Below are 27,027 nucleotides of genomic sequence, written 5' to 3' on the forward strand. Positions count from 1 at the left end.
TGAGTGTGCAAAATTGTTACCATATGGGGCAGTAGAGGTACATTTTGCATTTTATCAAGAGCAGCTGAGCCTGTTCTGTATTCCATTTCCAGCTAGAAGTTCCCAGAAATTCCCATGTATCAGAAATTCCTGGCCACTGTGTCTGTTCCTGCAAGAAAATAAGACGGGACGTTTCTTCTTACTAGATCTATGTGTTGTGGAAGATATTCTGAGTCAGAGAAGAGGGCCTCAAAAAGAAGAGCATAATGCGTGGGAGTTCAGTTCCTTTCTTTCCTTATCAGCTGTTCCTCAGAGACTTTGACATTCTCTCTGCTACTTTTAGTCATATGTAACTGGCCTCTTATCCCAACTTTTGTCTCTCACACCCACCAAACTCTTCGAATGAACTCAAAAAACATTTGTGTGGGTGTGGGCAAGAGACTGTGCACTGCTGGATGCAGATGACCAGGCTCTGTATCCAACATATCTAGATGTAGGCCTCAATTAAAATCAGAAAATTATGCATAGGGATGTGGGGTGGAAGGATTCATTCTATATAAATTTCCATACAAACTTTCCTGGTTTGCAACGGCTAAACTATAAACCAAAACATTTGTACATTATATCCACACTTTTCTGGATGTTTGTGGTACAAATTTTCCAGCATAAAATGCATGCAAAATGTACACATCAAGTGAAAAATGTGCACAAACACATAAACAACTGGAAATTATGCAAGCACTCACTGTGTAATGGAAAGTCCTTGTAATAAATATGTACTTGGGAAAAATAGATACATTGATGTATTTATTAGTATAGACACTATAAAAGGTACATGAGAATTACAGATTTTCATGAAGATTTTTTAAAAATCAGATGGAATCTGAACTTCCGGTCATTAAAAATGAAAAGATTAACAATGATGGATAAACCTGTCTGCACATGATTTACTTGCTACAGAGGAAGAGTAAATAGGATGGATAAAACATTGTTTGGTCCATTTTTAAAAAATAAGTGCTTATTAGAATTCAGAAATTTCATAAATTTGATGGAATTCAAAATTTTGAATGTGAGACAAAGCAAAATTGATCTTGCCACTTTGTGGTTTAAAGACTGTGTTTGAATCCCTGTGTGTAGAAATAGCTTTGTGGTACTCCAATATCAGTGCTGCTTCTTTTTCCCAATAGGCTTCTCTTGTACATTGCAAGTAAGTTGTGCAACATGCTGCTCTCCATACTAGTAACAGTTGTACCTACTGCAAGTGGCAGTGAAGGTGGCTGAATAGTTCATCAGTTTTTTTTCTTGCAAAGGACCTAGTAACTTAGTACCATCTGCAGATTTTTTTTTCTATAAATGGGACAGAAGAAAGTTAATTTTTTTTCCAAAAATCAAATATGAAAGAAATACAATGCTGACAAATTAATGCATTCCTAGTAATAAGGGAATATAGTTTTCACATTCAAAATTTCAGCAGGAATGCAATATTAAAACTGAAATTAATCCAAGAGGGCAAAAGTAATATATTAAAATGTCCTGCTAAAGTGCTGATATAATTCGGAGATTAGCTTTAGGACTAATGGAAGTGTCATAGCACAAAATCAATGTGAGAAGTCAGTTATGAATTATTCAAATCTTAATGATTTCCTTGGGACCAATGTGACAAATTTAATCTTTACCAATTCAAAAGCACTACATGGCTTTATATGGAATTTATTAATTTAAATAATGAGTAACATAACTTAAATATACTGTACATCATCTTATAAAAGGGGAAACATAGCAAGACCATTCAAAAAAATTCAAGTTCAAGAAATTGAAAGAGAGGTTTTGTATACCTTGGTACAGTCATCCATTCAAATGGAGACTGCAGCCAAATAATCAGAAGAAGACTAAGACTTGGAAGGCCAGCAATGAAGGAACTGAAAAAGAGCATCAAATGTTAAGGATGTGTCACTGGAGACCAAGGCCACATCATCCACACTCTTATATTTCTGCTCACCGTGTATGGGTATGAAAGCTGGATGGTTAAGAAAGCTGAGAGGGGGGAAATTGATTAATTTGAAATGTGTTGTTGGAGGAGAGCTTTGCAGATAATCTGGACGATGACAAAGACCAACAAGTGAGTCCTAGATCAAATCAGGCCTGAACTATCTTTGGAGGCAAAAATGTTGGGCACATCGTGAGAAAGCAAGATTCTCTGGAAAAGGCAATAATGCTGGGAAAGATGGAAGGCAGCAGGAAAAGAGGAAGACCAAATATGAGGTGGACTGACTTCCTAAAGGAGCCACAAGCTTGAGTCTAAAACAGCTGAGCAGGGCTATTAAAGGCAGGACATTTTGGAGGTCACTCATTCATAGGATCACCATGTGGACTTAGCCCATACATGTTACAAACATGAAATGGCCGTTAAGATATGGGACATCTAGTCACTTTAACAGAATTGTAAATACATAAAGCTGCTGAATGAAAGAGTACCCAATTCCTAAAGGTCCAGTCTTCCTTTAATTCAATCAATCCAGTTTCCGTTTGCCTTTCTTCTTCCTACTGCTTTCCACTCTTCCTAGCATTATTGTCTTTTCCAGCGAGTCTTGTCTTTTCATATGTCCAGAGAAAAATAGCTTCAGAAAAATCAGGAAGAGTGTACAAACAAGACCAATGGGCCACATTCACCCTGCCTGTTTTTCAGACCTATCTCTGCCTTCCCCAGAGTGCCTCCAAATTTGTCATTGCTATGGCTGCAAAGACAGAAAAGGTTTATTATCAAAACAAGTCATGTGGGGAATCAAATTCGTTGTTGTCAAGCCAAACTGCATGCCAGGACATACCATTTGGCTTAAAGAAAAGAAGCATATTCCCCACATATCTTGTTTACAAGGAAAAGAGGACTTGTTGCTATTATAGTGGCAATAAGTTTGGAAACTCAGAAGGAGAGTGGACCAGTGCTGCCCTTTCTCTCTTGTAGAAGTTACCCACATATGGTTTACACAGAGAAGAGGCATGATACAATACCACGTGACATTATCTTCTTTAGGAGTTAGTGCATTAACTAAAGTTCTGTTCTCTCAGATGTCTTTTCCAATTCAAAGGCTGTCCATACTGAGCATTTCTTCAAATTTGCAACCAGTACTGCATGTTGGTATCCACACAATGCAGGGCTGAAACTAATGTTAACAGAGTCAAAGTGGAGTAAAAACCTTGCTTTCCAGGAGGTTTTACACTGCCATCGGGTAGTAGTATAGTTTTCTTCTGCTTTGCTCCAATTTGCTTCTGAGCAAGATATGCTCATGTGAATTCTCTTACTTTGTTATTCCATGCTGATTCGCACACTGTGTTGGTATCTGTCATTTGATAGCATTTCCTTCTGGACATTTTCCTGCTGATCCATCTCCATCCTTCCAAGCCCTGTGGATGCATAAAACAAAGAGGAAAGGGACAAAAGGTTGAAATAGGAGAGACAGAGTAGAGCTTATAGCAAAAGAGGATCTGTGTCGGAAATAAGACCTCTGAATGTATACAGTATGGGCGAGGGATACTGAAATAATCCAGTGAAACCTACTATATACAGCAACAGATAAGATCTCCATGTACAGACACAAATACTTCATTGATATATTCAAATAGAAAAATACCAGAACAACTTGAGAAAACACCAGTTTGTGGACAGGCTCTTTAATGCCAACACCAATGAACAACCAGGGGGGACTTTCATCATACACAAAGCAGCAAAGTGTTGTTCATTACATATTCTCCACCTCAGAAATTTCACATTCTAAGCAAAAGGAGGACTTCTATTTTTGACTAGGCCAGCTGCACAAAATGTCAGCAGTCAGGCTGACTAAGATGGAGGGAATTTTTGGAAGGTCTTAGGGTTCAGTCCCGTTGGGACTGCAAGTCACGTTAATAAATTAATTTGGTTTGTCAGTATCAAGCATGGAAGTCCTGCAACAATAAACAGAGGTTGTCATTTATGTTTTTTCCCCTTCCTGATCTTAGGGATTAACAATGCTGTGGTTTCTTTTGAGAAAGTGGTGGTGGTGGGGATTCACCTCTAGCATTACTTATATCTTACTCATGTACAAATGCCAGAAGATATCCCCACTCCACCCCTTGGACATGCAGATTTGTGCACTGTGGTATGTTGCTGAAAATGTTACACTGGCCTCTCATCAGTAGTACTGTGGCAGGGAGTTGCTGGTACCAATGTAACTATAACTGAGCCTCGTGGCGCAGTGGTTAAACCGCTGTACTGCAGCCAAAACTGCTCACGACCTGGGGTTTAATCCCAGGTAGCCAGCTCAAGGTTGACTCAGCCTTCTACTGAGGTCGGTAAAATGAGTACCCAGCTTGCTGGGGAGGCAATGTGTAGCCTGCATAATTAACTTGTAAACCGCCCAGAAAGTGCTTGAAGCACTATGGGGCAGTATATATGCAGCACGCTTTACAGTGGTGCCCCACATAGCGACGATAATCCGTTCCGAAAAAATCATCGCTATGTGGATTTGTCACTATGCGGGGCAAAAAAGCCCATAGAAATGCATTAAAATACGTTTAATGCGTTCCTATGGGCAAAAAACCTCACCATTATGTGGAAATCCTCCATGCGGCCGCCATTTTTGCTGCCCGGTAAGCGAGGAAAGGGCGCGAAAACATAGCGGGCGCCCATTTTCTTTACCTGGTGGCCATTTTGGAACCGCCGATCAGCTGTTAAAAAAACACCACTATGCGAAAATCCATTACCATTAGAAACATCGTAATGTGATCGCTTTTGCGATCACAAAAAACACATCACTGTGCGGATTCGTCGTTAAACAACTCGCTCATTATGCGGGGCACCACTGTATATATAAGCAGCACGCTTTATAAGCATGACTTTATAAGCATGACTTTATAGAAGGGGACAGAAGAGAGTCCTCTTTCCATGCTACTCTCCATTTGCAACCCTATTATAAAATCTTATTGCAGTTTGGAGTTTCATAACACCAAGGTGCCATTAGAGCTGGCTGAAGCCGCCCAGAGACCTCTGGGTAGTGTGGGCGGCATATAAATTGAATGAATGAATGAATGAATGAATGAATGAATAAATGAATAAATAAATAAATAAATAAATAAATAAATAAATAAATAAATAAATAAATAAATAAATAAATAAATAAATGTTGTTGGTATGTCACCTCGTCAGATGATGTGTGCTACACTTGACAATGATAGTTTTTTTTCTCCAAGGAGCTGAAAGAAATAAAGATGTTACCCTGCATTCTGTCACTTCTTGGACTTGATGACTTCATATTGCCCAGCCCTTATGCATAGGGCACACCCTACCATTAGGGAGGGATAGGCAGCAGATTCTGAAGGTTGTGGAAGTCTAACAAGTTGCTTGTTATTTAATTAGTATCTTTCTGTATTTTGGTGCCATAAAGAGGAAGAGATGCTTGTGCAATTTTCTATATCTGATGCCAAATTCATTTGACCAGCCATATGTTAGGTTCCTCGCCCTGGCTGAGGGCAGCGGGGAGGTACCGTTGACTGTTCCACTTTAGGCAGCAAAGTGACTTGGGTCAGCTGTGTAACCTCCTTTACATCTACTATGGCTTTCTTCTCCATCCCAATGACTATCTTATGACTAAAAAGACCTGGGTATAATCAAGAGTAGGGTTGATGCAGGCTTTGCTAAACTCACAATGGGACAGAAAATGTGGAGTTTTCTGAAAGACCCAAATTTATTTATTTACTTATTTATTTATTTATTTATTTATTTATTTATTTATTTATTTATTCTTTCTATTTGTACCCCGCCTATCTGGTCAATGCGACCACTCTAGGCGGCTTCCAGACAGGTAAAAATATAATTATACATATAACAAAAAATAAAAATATACAGGAATAGACATTAAACAATAAACAATGAACAATTAAGGAATAAACAATAAGAAAATTCTTCAAGATGGCAAAAATAACAAAGAATAAAGAAAGAAAGATTAAGTGTTATCTGGAGGGAAGGCCTGCTTAAACATCCATGTTTTTAGATGGGTCTTAAAAATACCCAGCAATGGGGTCTCACGAATCTCTGGAGGCAAGTCGTTCCAGAGGCAAGGAGCCACCGCCGAGAAGGCCCGATTTCTTGTTTTTTTCCTTTCGGGCCTCCCTCGGCGTCAGGCTCCTCATCCTCACCTCCTGACTCGATCAAGTGATCCGGGTAGTTCTGAAAACATTAGCAAGCCTACCGAAATACTCACTTTTTAAAATTTATCTACAAAGCATTTAAGTATCACATAGCCTAACCATTCCTAACTTTCAAGTTTCAAAGCAGCCTTAAGATTATAAAATCCATGAAGCCCAGACAAGCATGAAGCAAAGTATATGCAACAAAATATGTATTCATCTCTACAAATTACCCCTCCAAATGTTACAATTGAAAAAAATATGCAAAACCCAGACCTGTTGTTTTACTTGATAACAAAACATGGTACATGAAAGTGTCTTTTACTTTTCTCCTTCAGTAAGAGTGGCAATAATCAGCAGATCTTATAGGGGAAAAATCACATTCTAGAAATACACTGGTTCCACATGGATGTGTTGCCTGCATCTGCGTAGTATTTCCTCATCAACGATCCAATTTATTTTAAGTGAGCATAATACATTCATTCATATGCATGTCATATTTGATGCAGCATTGTATATTGGTACTTGTGTATGAATACAAATATAAAATATAAAAACAGAGACGGACAGACATCTATGTGTATGAGTGCACAGACACATTTCTATGCAAGCTTCAGTGTTTTCCAAGCAAGGACATCTTCAGCAAATAAAAAAGAAACTGAAAACTTCAGTGGAATATTTTCCTCATGGCTGGTTAAAGGGCAGATACCAGATCCCTGGGTGCAATGCTATGTCTATATCCCAACATGCTATCTTTTCTAGTTCAGACTATTTTGTCAGACCAACGTCATCTTATCAGCCCTTCATGAGATATAAGTGTGGCCATCAGGAAATGAGGCAAGGTGTCAGGTTTGATGCATCTCCCCGAAACAGCAACCCATTGAGAGGGCATGGAAGACTTGCTATAAACAAAACTAGCACACTGTGTAGTAAGACCTCCACCTTCAAGTGCTTGTTTGGCTAAAGGGTGCAGATAAAGTCCTAATGGGATGTTGTTAGAGGGTGGAGCGGTACAAAGAAGAGGTTTGTTGTAATTTCCACACTACATTAGGTAACATAAGTGCAGATGGTGTGTCTCACACAAAATGACAAAGCAAGACCAAGCATTAAAGACAATGAGGTTTGGTAAAACTTCGGAAGCACTCATACACAGCAGTAGCAGCACATCAGTGGTGGAAGCCAGTGTTATGTAGTTGAAGCAAACGGGGGGGGGGGGGAGAAGTAATATTTAGTAAGATCGAAAGCAAGGTTTCGTCTTTTGCTACTCACAAACTCCTTGCACATGCTGAAACACAGGTTGGCTCAACTTAGTAAAGGTTCCCCTTGACATTTTTAGTCCAGTCGTGTCCGACTCTAGGGGGTGGTGCTCACCCCTTTTTTCAAGCCGTAGAGCCAGCGCTTGCCCAAAGACAGTTTCCATTGTCAGGTGGCCAGCGTGACTAGGGAACGACGTTTTACCTTCCCGTTGAGGTGGTACCTATTTATCTACTCGCATTTGCATGCTTTCGAACTGCTAGGTTGACGAGGAACTAGGACAAAGCGACGGGAGCTCACTCTGTTATGTGGATTCGATCTTACGACTGCTAGTCTTCTGACCCTGCAGCACAGGCTTCTGTGTTTTAGCCCGCAGCGCCACCACATCCCTTACTGGCTCAACTTAAGCTCAAGTTAATTTACTGTCTTCTAGCAAGGCACCTTTGCAGAAGAAACAACATGGAGGAACTCATGTGTGGAACTCCTTGCCTGGATCCAAAACAGTGAGAGAGAGAAAGGGGGAAGACAGGAGAGCAGGGAGCAGCCTTACATACATGCCCTGGAATGCCTGAACTACGATAGAAAGTTTTCATTACCTGTATTTTTAACCCTTACCTCCCTGGAACTTTTACATGCCACGTTCCAAAATATCCAAGATGTTACTTCCTGTGGGGTTATTTCACAAATGGGATAAAAACAGACACAGGGTGTGATCACATGGGCATATAGCTTGCTTTTTGGACTGCTTGTGGCAGTCCATTGTTAGCTATTTCCTAGTGATCACACGACGTATGAGGAATAGTGTTGTAGCCTAACCCTGATTCACACCCAAGCTAGACCTTGGGACCCACAAATAATCTTTAGTTCAACTTACTCTCTGTCTCTCTATGATTTTGATATGTATTTCCTGACCTTCACCCTTACATGGCTAGTGAAGGGACGAAAATGTCATCATAATGTTCTAGGACATAATGACATTAGCTGGGTACATAGCTGTCATTTTCATTCATACCTCAATGTTCTTTGTATTGTGTGGTTCCATTCTGAATGAAAAAATATGTTCTGCACTCATTTACACTGAGAGTGCAACATACCATGTCATTGCAGAATTGGCCACTAAGAACATTTTCCTGCTACACCTTTATATATTTTTGGCATTCTTTCATTGCAGCCTAAAACAGAAATGATAACATCATAGCCGTTGACTTAATGTACAAAGTCACCTATAGGGCATAACAGCAATCTCTACAAGCCATCAATCACTGAGTTCTTTTGTACTGAAATACACCATGAGGAGTGATGATGACTCACCAGCCTGTGTACTGTGATTTGTAATACTGCTTCTCCATATGGATTCTGCTCATTAAACAGTGTGAATCTTCATCCCATTCTCTCTTTCACTTGCTTGCCAGTTCTTCAGAAGTGGTACTAGGTTCAACATCTAGCACAGTGATGTAGTAAAACCATTTTTTAAAAAAATAAACACACACACACAGGGCAGTGGAAAGAGGAGAAGAAAACAGGAAAGGAGAAACTGCTGCACTCCAGTTGTGGATGAATTAATGCTCTTCTGATCCATCACTAGTTGGATGCAGCTGATCAGCACTGGTATCAAACAATATCTAGCGAGCTAGAGAGAAGTAGCTTTTATTAATAAATAATGTTGCTGGGTTTAAAACTTTTATTAAAAATAAAGAAAAGGAAGATGAACTTAAGCAGTTTTTCTCAGGATAATGCTATGGACACTTTTAAGAAGTTGTAGCTAGTGACGAGAGAGAATTCTGATTCTTTCCTTTTCATTAGAATATTCCAAAATTTGCAAATATTGTTACATCTGGAATGAAAGAAGTTGGAGAATAAGAAAATACAAATTACAGGAAAACAGAAACTGGCAGATTCAACCATCCAAGGTCAGGGCATGGCTTTAAATAACCTTGACTCTAAGCTGCCTCTTCCCAAATCCCCTAGCTGCGGACACCCATAATATATTTTGCAATGTTCTCAGATTTTGTCATGATTCTGAAGTACAAAATAGCATGCATATATGAAATGATTACTCAGAGCAAGAAGCTTCACTGTAAGCAAAAAATAGTATAACTAGTAACAGATTTCTTTGACATTATCCAACAACATGGCTGCTATTATTAAAGTTGAAACTTAACTTCAGTGTCTGTACGTGATATTTCAGTTTTGTACATCTGCATTCTCATAGGCAAATATTCTGCTGTATAGCTTCACTGGTGTAATGGGAGTGAAGTCACTAACAGTGGCTGATTGCAGTTAAATTAAAAAGTTCCTGCTTTCATCTTGGGTTGTGCACAAGTCATGTACAATGACTCAAATTTGTGTGCAACCAAGCAGGAGCTATTTAATTAGTGGCTATCTCCCTTTTCCAGTGATATTACTCCTACTGTTCCAGCAGACCTACACAACAAGGTACTGTACTGGCCAGAGTTTTTTTTTTCCTTTACTAGTGATTTTAATAGTACCGGTAACTATATTCTTCTATATATGGATATCCTGCCTTTATGTAGTGTTTGATTTACTTTGAAAGATAAATGTGTATTGGTTTATTGGGTCCTATGAATTTAGTTTGCAATATAAGGGTTGCAGGCATTTAATGGTGGTTTAAGCAAAGCTTAGAAGGTTACTTTCGAGAAGAATGAATATAAGGATATGCTAAACCTATCCATCACATGGTAGAATTATGCTATGGAATACTCATGAGTTGTCACCAGGCTTGACGCATAGCACTTATTCAAGAATATACAAGCTTCTGTAGTGATAAGAGTAGTTGCCATGTTCTAGTTTGAAGCAGGAACCTACCAGGCTCATTAAGGTGAAACGGCAAGATGGCAAAGATACTGGAGCACCTAAGAGAACTCCTATTAATTGATTTGCTCCAACAAGGTCTAAGACTAGACAGAACCTTTCCAGGCTTCAGTTCAAACCTGTCCAGAGCACATCCCTTCCTATAAAATCGAAAGCCTTATTGGGAAAGTCCTCTGAGCTGATAAAGCTGAGCACACCTGTCTCCAAGACATCATGCCAGGTGCACTGCTGGTTTTGGCACACCAACTCCACACAAGGTGGCTGAAATTCAGTGTGCTGCCCCACAGTTGGAAGTTACCTTGGAGCTCTATAGGTCTCTGGCTCAAGCGTCCCCCAACCAGCATCTTGTGCTTGGGGATCTTTGGTCCCACTGTGATGCTCTGATGCCCTTGCCCTCTGAATTTGTGTCCACGTCATTGCTAGACTCCAGTTTCACGGCAGCAAGTTCCTTTATGAAATGAAGGAAGCACGTACATTGTGGTTCCTGTTTCTGCAGCTATCCAGAAACTTGGAAATGACATTTGTGTCAGGCTTCCATGCTGCTCCTTCCAAAAAACAAATATTGTGACAGGGTAACACACATAGTACAGTACGTACATGTGTCCGAAGAGGCAATATATTTGAAATTCTTCTCTTATGGTGTACTTATCCTAACATGTTCTTGTCAACAGGATAGGCTTTAAGGCCCCACTGGGGCTTTGTCTGAACAACAATAGTCTTTCCTGGCTCTCTTTTATTCCAGCTTTAGTATTGTTCTCTGGCATGACCTTCCAGCTCACCCGCCTCACCTTAGCCCTATCTGGATTCCTGACTCCTATTTTATGGATGCAACTCTCAAACTCAGCCATTGGATTCTGGTCAAGCCTGGCTAAATTGCTGGTTAGTTTATAACCCAGCAGCTATGTTAATCTGTGTGAGACAGCCATTTAACAGAACATTTTTTTTAAAAAAAAAAAGGCTATATAGTTCCATGAATGTTTAGTAATATTACAAAGTAAAAATGGCTAACATGGGTGATCTGACACCTGCAAGGAGGAGCAAGTTGGAAAAAGGTGATGGCTCTTGGAACAACAGTCTAGGAAATAGAGCTGTTCTGCCAGACAAGGTAATTGAGTATTCTTGCCCTAGATGACAGCTCCTTAGAATAACAGTAGCTCATATTAATAACCCCAGTGACAAAGTATATTTTTCAAATCAGCATGAAATCTGATGCCATTTCAGTCCCTGAGAATTCACCCAGTTATTTGCCTCACAAGATGAAAGGAATTGTGGAATGCACTGGCTTCAAAATGAAGTCCCTGTCCTGTCAGCATTTTAATGGGTTTCCTGCTCCTGTAGGTTCAAAGAGCAATTACAGGCTCCAGCAAAAGTACAGCAAATGGAAAACAGATTGTCTGGCTCTCCCAAAACTTCTCAAGAATAAGCCAAAGCTAGACCCAGTCCATTTAATGAACTGAAAGGAAACTTCCCTTCCTCAGCTCCCAAGGCTGCAGGAAGTTCCTGAAGTGGGTTGTTCATTACTGGAGAAGGAATCCAGGGGCCAGGCATTTTTGTTTATTTCTCTCAAAGGGACCAATGCTAAGGTCCATAGAGGGTAATGAGCAGCCAAATGACACTGAATGTGGGTTTCTTTGCCTCCTTCTTCAATGTCATATTTCTCTCATACATTCTTTGGCAGTCAAGGACGTGAGGGTGGCAGATATCATCAGTCTCTCACAAGCTCAAACCAGAATTTTAATTCCAGTAACAAAATAACAGCATTAAGAGGTTGATCACATAAGCAAATAGGTAGAATGCCAGTGGTTTGTTCATTTTTTTTTTTAATGCAGTTCTGTCAAAAATGTCCAGTTCCCTCAAATATGGGAGCCTCTTGGAAGGTTTCAGTACCCAAGGATTATTTCTCTGGGCACAGCACAAGCCTTTGCAAAATGGGCTCCCTTCTGCTTCTGCACCACCAAAACCTTTGGCCTGTTTGGGGGTTGGCAGAAATGAAGATTTGACTGTTGTCCTTTAGGAAGCATTTATTTAAGCTGCTAACTATTATTTTTGGCTGCTTGGTTTTTATTTATAGACAGGCATGCTAATGTATCAACTGTCTATACTGACTATACATGAATGCACTGACAGGGCGTTCAGGATCTACTTTAACTTATATATGCACTCTGGAGACTACAGGCCTAAGTCATTTACTCACACAACTCTCAGTTCCTATCAGCAGTACTATCTCCATTCCTTTTGTCATCTTGGTATGAGAGTTGTTGTATCTCGGAGCACTAGCGGAAATGTCAAGGAACTGCTGTGCTTTTGCAGGCCTGCAGACACCGGCACAAACCTCAAAGTAAGCAATACAAAAAGAAAAGAAAACTCAATTTCCATGTGAGGTAACAAATTAAAACCTGGGCATCTATCTCCACACGTTCCCAGCTGATATCAGGGCTCAAGAGCTCAGCAAAATGATGTTTTTATGTGTGTTACATTTTCACAACGTGAACAGATCTAGAAGCAAGGAGAAAAGGAGGGAAATTTATTTTCTCTGCTGGTTTTTCTCCCCAGTATGCTCAGGGCAATTGTGCTACCTGGAGCATTGCAGAGGGTAAGCCTCCGTGTTGTGACTCATGAGCTTTCTTTTCGCCCAGGTACTGGCAATGGTAGTGAAAGACCATGGGGAAAAATTCCCAGTGGGCTGGTAATGAATCTTCCTTAAGTCCCAGCAGCAGCAGCAGAGGGACTGGAGAAATTCCCCGAGTGTCATGTGTACTGTACGTAAGGCAATGCAGATTGCACACCCTAGCACAAGGGTGGGCCATTAATTTCTATAGGGGGCCACATGAAAAATCTGAACTGTGTTCGGGGGCTGAATCAACTTTACTTAAAAACAGAATGAAATAGTGATGTTACTTTTTTTATTTTAAACTTGTTAATCTTCACAAATACTAAAGAGTTTTTTTGCGGTATGTTAAAGATAAGCAACTGATCAGCTTTAGACAAAAAAGCTATAAATGGTTTTGATGTTCAAAACTGTCCTCGGGCTGGACAGGAGCGGCTCGCGGGTTGTATGTGGCCCTTGGGCCGCACTGTGCCCAGGTCTGCCCTAGCAGAAGTGGCAACAATTGCTGTTGCTGCTGCTGTGACCATTTCATCATCTACCTTGCTGCCCACAAATTTTGTTTTTCTTTCTTCTGGATCCGGCTTGATGTATTACCTGATTAGCTCAGTTTCACAGAGATCTTAGCCCTGTTTACCCAAATCCCCTATATAACTATTTTCAAAATCAGATGACTCAGAAGAATTACTGGCTCCTCTCCTAAACTTTGTCTCTGTGACACCACAAAGGCTCCATCTTGTCTCAGGTGTTGACCTTGAAATCTAACCTGCCAGCTTTACTCAGTTGTCCCCAACCTCACCACCTGTTCCTCTTACCTTGCACAAGTAAAGATAGCAGAAATAAAGAACCTGGGTTTTTAACAGGGGTGAGAACTCAATGCGTGGGACTCACTGTCAAGTCAGACTTAAGGCTCACTGGTGACTCAACTCAACTCAGGATTTTCCCCCAATCACTCAGACTCACGTTAAGACTCGGAACCTACCCACCCTTCCCTTTTTTTGGGGGGGGAGGTTAATAGATACTTGGATTTGGGGCTTGGGATTTGAGATTTGGGATTTGGATCAAAGGACTCATACTTGGGAAATGGAACTTGTTACCAAAGACTCAGACTTGGACCCAAAAATTTGCCAACATCCCTGGTTTTTAAGATCACAGGACAATAAATTACACCAGGAGGCACGTATTCTTCAATGTTTCAGACTACCAAATTCCAGAGTTCTGGTGCAAGCTCTCTAGCCTGTCCTCTAAACAAGCTGCAGAAAAGGATTTACTTTTTCAAAAATGTAAAAAAAAAGTGTAGGTTGGGATTAATGGAAAATGGCATGTGTTCTGGGGGAAATGAACTGGCTTTTAAAACTCTTGGACACAGTACAAAGAACCAAAAATTCAGCAAAGCCTCCCCCTGTCTGTTGAAGATTATAATTACTGATTTGGGGGTAGGGGATGTGTGTTCCCAGACTCTAACTGAAAAGTGGTAAACACTCTAGAGAGACAGATTTATAATTAGATTGGTTTTTCCAGGCAATGCTCAGGAAGATACATATTCAATGCTCCTGTGCTTCTGCAGTTTTGCCATATCAAAAAACCTACAGAGAGGACTGGAAAACTTTACAGACAAAATAGAGGGTGCAACAAATAGATGTACAGATTTGCTCCACTGGACAGATCAGAACTTGGACGGTTTTTGCTCATAGTGCACATAGTTGTAATTTCACCGTTTCAGACCGCGATGTTTGTATGATGTTTATGGGTAGCCTGCCTTTATAACTTTGGTTGTTGTTTTCTTAAATTATTCTAGTCTTCTTCTGAAAAGCTCAGAGCAGCATTTCAGTCTCACAGCTCTCTGCTCCTCCTTATTTGTTTGCCAAGTACAGTATGTTAGAAAAAAAAATCATTTGCATGTGCTACAGCATAGATGCTGCTAGCTCTGTGATATAGTCAACACCCTCTGGCTCTATTCTGGATTCCAATCATTAGGCTCTGAGGCCAACATGTGAACCAAAACTACCCGTTACAATGAATACACTTATACTAGCAATTTGTTCTAAAGAAAACATACCAGCAAATTCAAATCTGGAGCAACCTGTCATCTGGATGACCAGTTTGTGTAGCAAATCTTTGCCCCACTTGGTAACTGCCTAAGTGCTGTATATGACCAAAGGTGATGTTTTAAGTAAATGACACTATGAAGAACCACTCCCTTCATGCTATTTCTAAAGGCAGGTCTGACGCTGACAGATAGTATGATCCCAACTAGAGACACCCAACACTATGAACTACTTACTAGCTGAGGGAAATACCAACTGCAGATATCCCATTTTATTGATTGATTGATTGATTGATTGATTGATTGATTGATTGATTGATTGATTGATTGATTGATTGATTCATTCATTCATTCATTCATTCATTCATTCATTCATTCATTCATTCATTCATATGCCACCCACACTACCCGAAGGTCTCTGGGCGGCTTACTGTACTTGTAAGCAGGCAACTGGTTTTCCTCTTTTACTCCCTAGTAGGACACCTAGTAAGGAGGCTTAGCGACTAGACAGAAGAAGAGAGATAAACCTTAGATTGGGTCAGAAAGGCCACACAACCACCTGCTAGTCCAAATTAAGAGAAAGTTATATAATGAGAAACAAGAAGGAAAAGCAAAACAAAGTGCTTGAGAAATAAAGCATCACTTGGTGAGGTAATTTACTCACATGTATTGAAGTTGCAGTACCACATTCTTCGCAGGTAGGAGAACTCCTGGCAATCCAGTGACCACAAATCAAAGGAAAAGATTAGTGGAATAAGACTTTCTTGAGGTAATTGCCAAGCCTATACAGAAATCCAGGAGAAATCTTCCCTTTTACCTTCAGAGGGTAGGAAGAAAAGTTACAGAGGTGCCTACTATGAGGAGATAGTTATATTCATAACAGCCAGGCCAGGTATCTCAACAGGCTTCTTTCTTGAAAGTTTGGAAGGCCAGGAGTAAGTTGCGGCCCTCAAGGGTCAGTAAAGATGAAATGCTGAGAGGTAACTCAGTGTTTACAAGCTTTTCCTGGGTGAAAGAACACGCAGGGGCGGTGAGAGGAAGATTTTTCATCAGAAAACCAATATGAGTCTAGAGCAGAAGCATGGCTGGAAATGGAGTCCTACAGTTGCTTTTTCTTGAGGATAAAGGTAGCCTTTTTAACCATATGTTTTTATATTCCACTAATAAGCTGCTTGGGTATCAACTCTTTGACCGTGGTACTGCGAAACATCTAGCAGAAACAATTTGGCTAAGTACAGAAAGTGTTTAATGGCTCTCTCTTAAAGCTCCTAAATCTAGTTTACTGTAGATTTGCAGAATTATTTGAATGGTCAGATTGTTTCAAATATTCCCTTTTTGGGCAAGGTACTCAAGCAAGCAGAGGCATGCAGCTTCAGAATTTATTGAATTATATTATCTGGATCCGTTTTGATTTAATTTTCAGCTTATCTTTGGCACCGAAACAGCTTGGGTTGGCCCTTTAGGAAAATCTGTAATGTAGGAACAAAAAGGAGAATATAACTGTGGCGTCTGCCCAGGTCGTGAATATTCATATGCTATCTGCATGGACCAATGAGAGTGCTGGAGAGGTGGAGTCATGAGATATAAGACTCTCTGTAGCAGCAGGAGGAGATTAGATGGGAGTTTTGAAGGATCGAGAGATTGGAGTTTGAGGGAAGTCGGTGAGGGAGATTGGGGTATTGGGAGTTTGGAGTGGAGAGAAAGAGAGTTGGCAGTTGAAGGTGGATAAAGTAGGATGTTTGGTTAAGAGTTAAAGACATTGATTGTACCATAATCACCAGTATTAATAATCAACTTCTATTTAGTTCTATTTAAAAAGACACATTGCCTTGACCTCTATGATTAATAATAAACAATGTTGATGTAATCAACTAGTGGCAGCTGAAAGACATATAGCTTGTACCCCGTGTTTGGTGAAACAATCAACAGACAGGTGGGAACGTGACAATAACTCTTCAGTTTCTTCTGTGAGTCTTGCTCTTTTTCAGTACACTGGATCATGTAAGGCCTGTTGTTCAAGTGGGTAAACTCTTGCTGGAACTATCTATTGTGTTTCAGACCATTGTGTTTCAGCCTTCATAATCAATGGAGTAGTCTGTGTTTAGTATTGTTTTCTTATGGTATCAAGTCAATTCTGACATATGGAGACTCTTTTTAGGGTTTTCTAGGTAGAGAATATTCAGAAGTGGTTTACCATTCCTGTCTGTTGGGGACATCCTGGGACTGTGCAGCTTGCCCAAGGCCACACAGGTTGTCTCTTCTAGATTGCACAGTGGGGAATTGAACACCCAGCTCCTGGCTGTATTTGGTTTCACTGTTTTCCTATTACCAAAACAAAAGAGAAAGAACTGCATTTGATAAACTAAGATAGTTTTAAATGATTTTTTTAAAGTTTTAAATGCAGTGCTATAGACAAGCCCTTATTTTATTTTGCCTTAATGTTACAAAGTATGATCTTTGCAACAAAAGTTTCCTTCTAAAAAATTCAAGTATTTTTTAAAAAAATATGTTCCAAAATATTTGTGAGTCTGAAATCATATGGCTTTTGTAGACTGTGATCTTTAACTTCAGTCTTAAAGTATGTCTGAATGAAATCAAATAGACTCAAGTTAATTGTTAAATGACTGGAAAGCCAGTCTCTAGCTTGATTGGAATGCCAGTCTCTTCATCCGGCCAGACAACAACTTTTGCTTCATGCTTGGGAATCATACACAAGACATCAAGTACTTCTGGCACACGATGGACATTGTGGCTACTAATGCTGTTGGCAGTTTCTGAAGTTGATGTCATTTCTTTTGCCTAAATCTGCAAGAGGAACAACAACACACTGTCAGGCAGCTGCTTACTGAAACTTTGTTTTGGATGGGCAAAATCAGCTTAGTTCATTTTGGATTAAACATCTTCCTCTTGGTTAACCACACTTGGTTTTCTGAATCTGGCAAGAATCTCCTCTCATTTTTTAACACCTGACTCTCAGATTCTAAGATGAATCATTCATGCATTCCGACAAAGTCTGGAGATTACTTTGTTTATTTCTGTCTAGAACTAAGACTGCGGCACAGTGAATAATAGTTATCATCTGATGAAAATGATTTTTTCTCATTTCTTTCAATTTATCAGATGCTGAACTCCTGGCATCTTTGTGGCTAAATTGGTATCATTATTAAGCAATCTCAAGCAGTTGCTGGGCCAACTATTACTAATGTCTGTGTTGCCTCCTTCCTTAACTGCCATAGTAGGTAGCTACAAGTTACGTTTTAAAATTCCAAATAATACCCTGTCCCATCCAATACTGCATCTTGGGAAATGCAGATGATTATGGCGTTCCTAACATTGGTTGAAGAGAGCAGCTGTTCATCTCTGATCAGAGCACTGCCAGTGAGTAAGGGCTGCTTGGGGGGACTACCAGCAGAATATGAGTGACTATTATGCCAAGAGCCCCTCAAGTCTGAAACCAGCATTATGTGGTCCATTCAAACACAAGCAAAGCCTTTTCCAGAACCCATTGTTGTGATTTTATTTTCAGGTTGCTGGGTGATTGTTTTGGTTGGTTGGTTGGTTGGTACACTGCTTTTCTCTATGGAAAAGTCCCAAGGCAGCTTACAACATTGAAAGACAATATTTAAAGATGAAAACAATGAGCATACAAGGGTAGTTAACAACATTAAAAAAAAACATTTAAAGCTAAGTACAATGAGTATAAAGAGGTGTCTTGCATCATTGAAATGCAATAGTAAAGCTAAGAATAATATCATATTTTTCCATTTACAGTGGTGCCTCGCTTAACGAGCGCACCGTATAATGACGAAATCGCATAGCGATGCGGTTTCCGCGATCGCTAATGCGATCGCTCACTGATGGCCCCAATGGGCGAAACTCGCATAGCGAAGGTCGGTAAGTGTTTCGCTTACCAACCTTCACTTTGCAACCCGCAGATCAGCTGTTCGGCGGGTCCAAAATGGCCACCAGAACAGCTGAAATGGCCGCGTGCAGCATTTTCGCGCCCTCGGTAAGCGAGGGGAGGGCGCAAAAATGGCTGCCGGCTATGGGAAGACTTCGCTAAACGGTGAGTTTTCAGTCGATTTGGCTTTTTACTTTCTGTTTAACGAAGTTTTCACATAGCAAAGGTTAATCCGGAACGGATTAACCTCGCTATGTGAGGCACCACTGTATAAGATGACCCAATGTATAAGATGATCCCCCCTTTTCTAACCCCAAATTAGAAAATTTGATCCCCTCTTTTCCCTTCCTTTTCCTAAGCCATGGAGCTTAGTAAAAGGAAGGGGAAAACAGGAATCAATGGGCTCCCTTTGACCACCACTTTTCCCTTCCTTTTTGCTAAGCCCCGTGACTTTGCAAAAAGCAGGGAAAAGTGGTGGTCACTTTGACAGCCGCTTTTCCCTGCTTTTTGCAAAGCCCTGTTTTTCCCTTCCTTTTTGCTAAGCCTCATGGCTTCACAAAAGGCAAGGAAAAACAGTTGTCAAAGTGCTGCCTTCTGTGTATAAAACAACCCTCAAATTTTCCCCGAATTATTTTAGCAAAAAGTGTTGTTTTATACATGGAAAAATATGGTAAGTATACAACTATATAAGAAATGCCACTCTGAGAAATGAAAAACACAAGTAGTACTAAAAATCCTGTCAAAGCAGTAATGCATAACAATCCATCTAAAAAAAAATCACACAACAGGTAGCTAGTTACTGAGGGAATGCTTGCCTGAAGAGAAAGGTGTTTGCCTGTTTGTGGAAGGATAGCAAAAATGGAGTCAGTTTGACCTCCTGTGGGAGGGAGTTCCAAAGTCTGTAAGCAGCAACAGGCAGCTTTCTCCTCTGTACCCATCAGACTCACCTGTGAAGATGGTGGGGTGGAGAGAAAGGCCTCTCCTGATTACCTTAAAATCTGAGCAGGTAGCTTGGCCCCAGGCCATTTAGGGTTTTATAGGTTAAAATCTGCACTTTGAATTGTGCCTGGAAACTGATCAGTAGCCAGTGGAGCTGCTGTAGCATGGGGGGGTTATGTGATCCCTGTAACCAGCCCCAGACAGCAATCTGGCTGCTGCCTTTTGAACTCACTGAAGTTTCCTGACACTTTCCATTGGCAGCCCGACATAGACCGTGTTACAGTAATCCGACCGGGAAGCAACTATGGCGTGTATCACAGTGGCCAGATCAGATATTTCAAGAAACAGATGTAGCTGGTGGACATCCTGGTTCAGGTATGAATCCAGGTACACCCCCAAGCTACGCACCTCTTTATTCAATCCAATTCAGGCTGCATCCCTAGTCCTCCATCTGCCTTTCAGCTGACCAGAAGGACCTCTGGCTTGCCTGGATTACATTTCAATGTATTCAGTCTCATCCAGTCCATTACAAATAGCAAACACTTTTACAAAAGATCCAAGTATATTTTATGTGAGACTCAACTCAGGGCCAAACTGTACTGTATTTTACTGATAGTGTTATACATAATTAAATGCTGAAATCTGTGATCCAGATACCTGATTCATGGCTGTGAAATCATAGTTACAAAGAAAGCCTGTACGTACTGCCAAAGTTTAGTCATAAAAATTAAGGAGGCTAATTTCCAAATTACAAGAGGTGTGAAAAGCTCAATCAGGCGTTTTCATCAGTCAACAGAAATGTCTTTTTCTAATGATCACATATTTATAACATATAATTGGCCCACATTTTACTTTGTATACTGACAGTTGACCTTCTCCACCCAAAACATTTCCAGTATAGACACAATGTGTACCTGTATGCAGGGCCCATGGCTGGCAATGAATGGTGCAAGAGTCCAACATTTCCAAAATCTGGATGATTGCTTTATGGATGATATTTCAGATATCATACACTGAAGTTTCACCTCTTCTTAAATGGTACACAATCATCCTGCCTATATCTTCTAGTGTCCTTCTACCTGGTACCCTCTAGATGAGTTGGACTACAAATTCAGTACCGACTGGGAGTGATGAGAATTGTAATTTGACAAATCTGGAGGGCACTATGTTGAAGAAAGCTGATCTACTTCACTAACGCCTTCAAGCTAACATTTTCAGATTCAATGTGAGATGCATCTCTTGTGACTTTTAATAGGGACAGAGAAGGGAAACTTTCCATAGGTACCATTGCTGCTGTCATAGTGCTAAAGTGATGGGAGCAGCTGTACCTCCTAAAATGTTCCTTTCCACTCAGCCAGTACAGACATATCACCCTTGTCTTATTTTGAACCTTGGTTACCCCCAATCCTGCAAGCTCCTAATTGCAGTGAAGAATTTCCATCCAGTTTGAATTCTGAGAATGTCAACATGACAAGCATATGTCTGCCCAGAGATGACAGCTTCATGAGCTGCTGTAATTATGCCTTTAGCTATCGTCGTCGTCATGCACTGTCAAGTCAATTCTGAATTATGATGACCCGTTTCAGGATTTTCCAGGTGCTCAGAAGTGGCTTACCATTCCCTTCTTCTGGGGGGTGCTCTGGGACTGCAGCCTGCCCATTACTACACAGATTAACTTTACTTTGCAGGAGGCACAGTGGGGAATCAAACTCCCAACCTCTGACTCCAGAGCCAGATACCTAACCACTGACCCATCCAGCCAGAAGTACAATCTAAACTGCTTTCCAACAAAAAGCCCACTGCCCACATTCTGAACATATGGCATGCTCCCATGCATGGCTGTAGGCTCTTTTCCTTGAGGCACGTGGACACACACATGCACACACACCCACAGTCCACAAGAATCTTTTTTGAGGTTTCCTTTTGTGATGGAAAACACATGCTTTGGGACAAATTACTGTTGCACAATACTTCGAGAAAATAAGAGTTGCAATGAGTCACTGCAAGCGGCCTCATTGTCTCTTTCTGATTCACGTCCTGTGTGAGGAATTCCTTGGCTGATTCCAGAGGTTCTATATGCTGAATAGGCACACCGTGGGCTGAAGCCCCTGTGGACTTGCTCCAAGGACTTTTCGTTTGGCTTTTAAAGATTGTTCTCATGCAATCTGTTGATCGAGTGACTTAGAGAGCTGACACTGTGGACTGATGTCACTCTTCTCATACCAGGACTTCTGGAGCTGGGGGAGGACCTGGTGGGAATAGCAGGCTGTACATTCTGTTTCAAGGGAAATATTCAACTTTCATTAACAAATAAGTTTCTGCTGCAACATCATTAAACAGTGGAAGAAGTGGAGTTGTTTTATTTATATTAATAATCTCTCAAGTCATCTTGATGCCATTTTCTCCTCATACGTTCACAGTCATTTATTTTTCTCATGCTGAACTATGTATAAACTACACAGAAGAATTTGTGTTCAGCTTACTCCCTCTTAGATGTAAATGTAATGGCCAAAATCCTACTGCAAATTACATTTGCACAAGGGAAGTCATGTAAGTCATGATAGCAAATTGCTATGCACCTAGTATTGATCACTGGCCATAGTGGCCAGTGAGTCTGGGAACCCATAGAGTCCGGGTTCCTGGGTTCCCATCTCCACCTATTTCAAACTGGCATCAATGCTACCTGGCTACACACAAAGGTTTATCTCTGTGTGTGTTCTGCTTCTGCACTGTTGATTTACCAAAAAGCCAGGGCTGGGGGTAGAGGACTATTGAGGTGGTCCTTGGATGTACTGTAGACCGGTGGTTCTTAACCTTTTTGAAAGAAACGCCCCCTTGAGCCATTGAGGAAGTTATCATTGCCCCCCTCCCCGCAGTGATGATATCTTTTTATTTATTTATTTATTTATTTATTTATTTATCTATCTATCTATCTATCTATCTATCTATCTATCTATCTATCTATCTATCTATTTATTTATTTATTTATTTATTTATTTCTTTTATTTATTTAAGACACTTAAATCCAATGACCCCTGAAAACAAAATTCAATTGCAAGAAAATGAAATGTCCAAAAAAGTAACATTTAATGATTTAGTTGCAAGTGAATTTTAAGACGCAAAAAGAAATATTAAAAGGGCATAAAAACAAACCACTATGCAGGAACTCAAAATTTCAAGATGAAAACTCTGAAACTAAATTACGATTGGAGGAAAATATATATTCATGGACACTGTAAAAAGGCTGCAGCCATCTTCACAGGTTTGGCTTGCTCCAGCGACCCCCTACCGCCCCCTTTCTGCTCCAGTGCCCCCACACCGCCCCTTTTCGTTCTACCGCCCCCCTGAAAAATGAAATCGCCCCCTGGGGGGCATTATCGCCCACGTTAAGAACCACTGCTGTAGACCACTGAATCCTTTGTGTATTTTGAAGTAAGGCAGAGCCTGCAGATCCAATACCACAATCCATGAGCCTTATTGTTGCACATGTTGTTGCAGCAGTGCATGGTATGACTTTTTTTAAAAGTTCCTTGTAAGATAGGAATTAGCCTTTCTCAAACCCAAGCAGCCATGCAGCGCATGGAAAAACTCCCCACTTGTCATATGTTCTGTTGGTAAAGCAACTGAGTCGCTAGTTCCAACAGGATTGGCAGCAGCCACTGTAGCTGCTGGGTACAATTTGTTGCCTGTTCAATAGGGGGGCACCTTGCTCTTGGTTGGCATACCACCTGGTTAGCCAGACATCTCTTAGAATCTGGGTAAATGTACTAGGTTCATTTACCCAGATTCTCCTCATGGCTATGGCTCAGAAGCAGTTCCAGCCTCATCACCTGCTGTCTCTGTGACCCAGAAATCTCACAGAACATGCTTCTGGCTTGTCTATCCTATAGATAGACTGTTGGTTATGAAATGCAGATTGCAAAATGCAGTTCAGCTTTAAAGAGAGATTAGGGAAGTTACTTTGAGAGATCCAGTCCTCAAAATCCCACAGCCGGCATGCCCTATGGCAGAACTTGGAAGCATTACCTTTTGGATGTTGTTATTCTTTTAACTTATATGCCACCCCACAGTGCATTGAATATTCTCTGGGTGGTTTGCACTGCTGAATGGACAGAAAAAGACCCCATTGAGGGGACTCATCTATTTTGTCCCGTCTTATCACTGCATGTACATCTCATATTCCTGGTTGCAGCTTGGCAGTCTTGCGGTCTCACTGATCTTCCTCCAGCACTGCTGTGTTCTCAAGAAGAAGAGTGTCTGAATCAGGTAGTTTGTATCAGATAGTAAGGATTTAGGTAGGAAGCAGCCTTATGTCAAGGCAGAGAGGGAGGCTGCATAGAAGAAAAAGATGGCTTCGTGAAAGAAGACATTTCAGTATGTGTAACTTGTACAGTTCCTTTATGCACATGTTTAAGGTGCAGAATTCCTCCTGACATCTTTCTCCTGGGGTCACGCTAATGTAAGAATGTTGGTCTGTCTTGTTCAGTGCTGTCTATTCTCACAGGCAGCAGCTGTCCAGTATTTAAGTCTTACCTGGGCCAGAACTTCACCTTTCCCTCAAATCAGTGTCAATCCAGAGTGACTTTTGTCGCTTCACATCATATATGCCTTTCTGAACCTTACTGTAGTGCACATTGGATGCCAGTTTTAAAGCACAATAAAGCTTCAGCTGGACAAGACAGCCTTCCTCTTCTGCAGGGTTTGCATATTTGGCTTGTCCAGCAAGCAGCAGGGCAATGGCACTGGTGCCAGCAGCTAGGGAGCACAGTAGCAATGGCAATTGAGTGCTGGGGAGACTGCCGCTGTTGCCAACATGCATTTCCCACCTGCCGTCATCTAGCCTCCCACCAGACAAGCAAGTGCTGCAGAGGGAAAAAGGCAGCCTGTCTTTGTACGGTCGAAACAAAGCTGCTAAAGCTGACCCCCCACTCCCAGGCAAAAATAATGTTGCCAAGCAGCCAGTGCTGACCAGCAAAGTTGTTTTTGCCTTTTGGAACAGCCAGGGGCTCCATTTTCACCACATTAAAGCATGTGTGATGTGAGCATTAGTTGTTTGCAGTGTGTAGTTCCAGCTCTGAAGGCACCAGAGATCAAACCTGGGATATTGTGCATGCAAAGCATGTACTCTTTCCCCACCACACAACCCTTCCCTTAATGTACACTTTCTTTAGTACATCAGATGACTATTCCCGGAGAGTTACTGTATCTTACCTTTTTTGGTACCTGTAATGGTAAAATGGAGTTTGGGAAACTTTGGCCCTCCAAATGTGATGAACTCCCCCAGCACTTCACCATTAGCCAAAGAGTGGGGCTACTGAGTTGTAGACCAAAACATCTGAAAGTCCAAAGGCTTCCCATCCCCTCTGTAAAACAATAATGCAGGTGTGAATTCCCCTGCCATTCTTCTCTGTCAACAGCTTAGGAGTGGAATGGAGAATATACAGTTGATCAGGCGCCATCAGCTCTACATATTGGTGAAGGTTTATGGGAGGCACAGTCCAACAACATCTGGAGGGCTGTACATTCCCATCCCTGCTGTACAGCTTCTTTGAGTGAATATATAATGCCATCTATGTCTTTTCTCAATTCATAGAAAGATAATCAAAATAAGTATTTTTCCCATACTTATTAGGAACACAGCATGCCATGATTAACCTCATATTAATCAGCCAAAAGTTTGTCATGGACCAAAGTTTGCTATTATTTTCTTTTATTCCCTTCTCAGAAATCTGCAGCTACTGCAGCTGATCTGCTTTTCTAACAGAGGTGTAGCCATCTGGAATTACAACTGGGGCCTTGTTCACGTATTCCCGTTTTTAATAGGGTAACTTGAACCTCTCAGTACCATTCCCAGGATATGGTTCACTGACTGCTGTTGGCTGCCCATTACATTTTCCAGTAGTGGAAATATCATACCCTCTGCAGACATCATATAGGGTGGGTGCAGCCATGCTTATAACATAATGCAAAGCAATCACCTAATCATGCTGAATTCTACAAGTGAGGAGGAAAAATGTAATCATACTGGTTTCATGGATATGATAGACTCCCTACCCCTATTGTTCGCTGCATGTTACACAAATGCATCAGAGAATAAATAGGATGAGGAATGCTCGGCATTTAAATCGAAGGTCAACACTCCTGGAGTCAGATTGGGCTAAAAATTTATGTGCAATGTTCCTTGTTCCTGATGTTCCAGCCCATATAGGGATAGATTTTACAGTATATCCCAGAAGTGAGTACACCCCCTCACATTTCATAAATATTTTAGTATATCTTTTCATGTGACAACACTGAAGAAATGACACTCGGCTACAGTGTAAAGCAGTGAGTATACAGCTTGTATAACAATGTAAATGTGCTGTCCCCTCAAAACAAAGCAAAAGCAAAGCGTGCTGCTTATATACCACCCCATAGCGCTTCAAGCACTCTCTGGGCGGTTTACAAGTTAATTATGCAGGCGACACATTGCCCCCAGAGTGAGCTGGGTACTCATTTTACTGACCTCGGAAGGATAGAAGGCTGAGTTAACCTTGAGCTGCTACCTGGGATTGAACCCCAGGTCGTGAGCACAGTTTTGTCTGCAGTACAGCCGTTTAACCACTGCACCACGAGGCTCTTCAAAATAACGCAACACACAGCCATTAATGTCTAAACCACTGGCAACAAAAGTGAGTACACCGCTAAGTGACAATGTCCTAACTGGGCCCAAATAGCCGTTTTCCCTCCCTGGTGTCATGAGACCCATTAGTGTCACAAGCTTCAGGTGTGAAGAGGGAGCAGGTGCTATCGCTCTCACTATCTCCGATTGGTCACTGAAAGTTCCACATGGCACCTTATTGTAACAAACTATCTGAGGATCTGAAAAAATGAATTGTTGCTCTACATATAGATGGCCTAGGTCAGTGACGGCAAACCTTTTTGGGCCCGAGTGCCCAAATTGAAAAAGGAGGAAAAAAGGCAGGCGGCAGCGGCGGAACCAGAAGTGGTGGCGAAAGGAGGAATCCCGAGCACGGAGGTGCCTCGAGACCCACTGCAGACCAGCACCAGCTGTCCCGGATCCTGGCCCGCCGCCTGTCCAGGCAACAGCACTGTGGGTGCAGTCACCTCCTCAGGTTTGGCTGCGGGGGGTGGTGGGGAGTAGCGATCCGGCGACTTATGGCTCGCATATACGCAGAGAGGGCTCTGCATACCAGCTGTAGCATGTGTGCCATAGGTTCGCCATCACTAGCCTAGGCTATAAGATTGACAAAACCCTGAAACTGAGCTGCAGCATGGTGGCCAAGGCCATACAATGGTTTAATAGGACAG

The 27,027-nt window shown here is 41.3% G+C and overlaps 2 protein-coding genes across 2 annotated transcripts in view; one reads left to right on the top strand and one right to left on the bottom strand.

Moving 5' to 3' along the window:
- The window catches only part of TIMP3 (TIMP metallopeptidase inhibitor 3), an 80,908-nt gene extending 65,767 nt beyond the window's left edge, over positions 1 to 15,141 (bottom strand). Inside the window, exon 1 of the mRNA XM_020803666.3 lies at positions 1 to 15,141. This exon is cut by the window's left edge and continues 16,643 nt beyond it. The gene's annotated coding sequence lies outside the window, so the exon portion shown is untranslated.
- SYN3 (synapsin III) overlaps positions 1 to 27,027 on the top strand; it is a 240,444-nt gene that overhangs the window by 140,232 nt on the left and 73,185 nt on the right. The gene's annotated exons all lie outside the window — the stretch shown is intronic.

This window comes from Pogona vitticeps, chromosome 5, assembly GCF_051106095.1.
Source record: "Pogona vitticeps strain Pit_001003342236 chromosome 5, PviZW2.1, whole genome shotgun sequence".
In the NCBI taxonomy this organism is placed as follows: domain Eukaryota; kingdom Metazoa; phylum Chordata; class Lepidosauria; order Squamata; family Agamidae; genus Pogona; species Pogona vitticeps.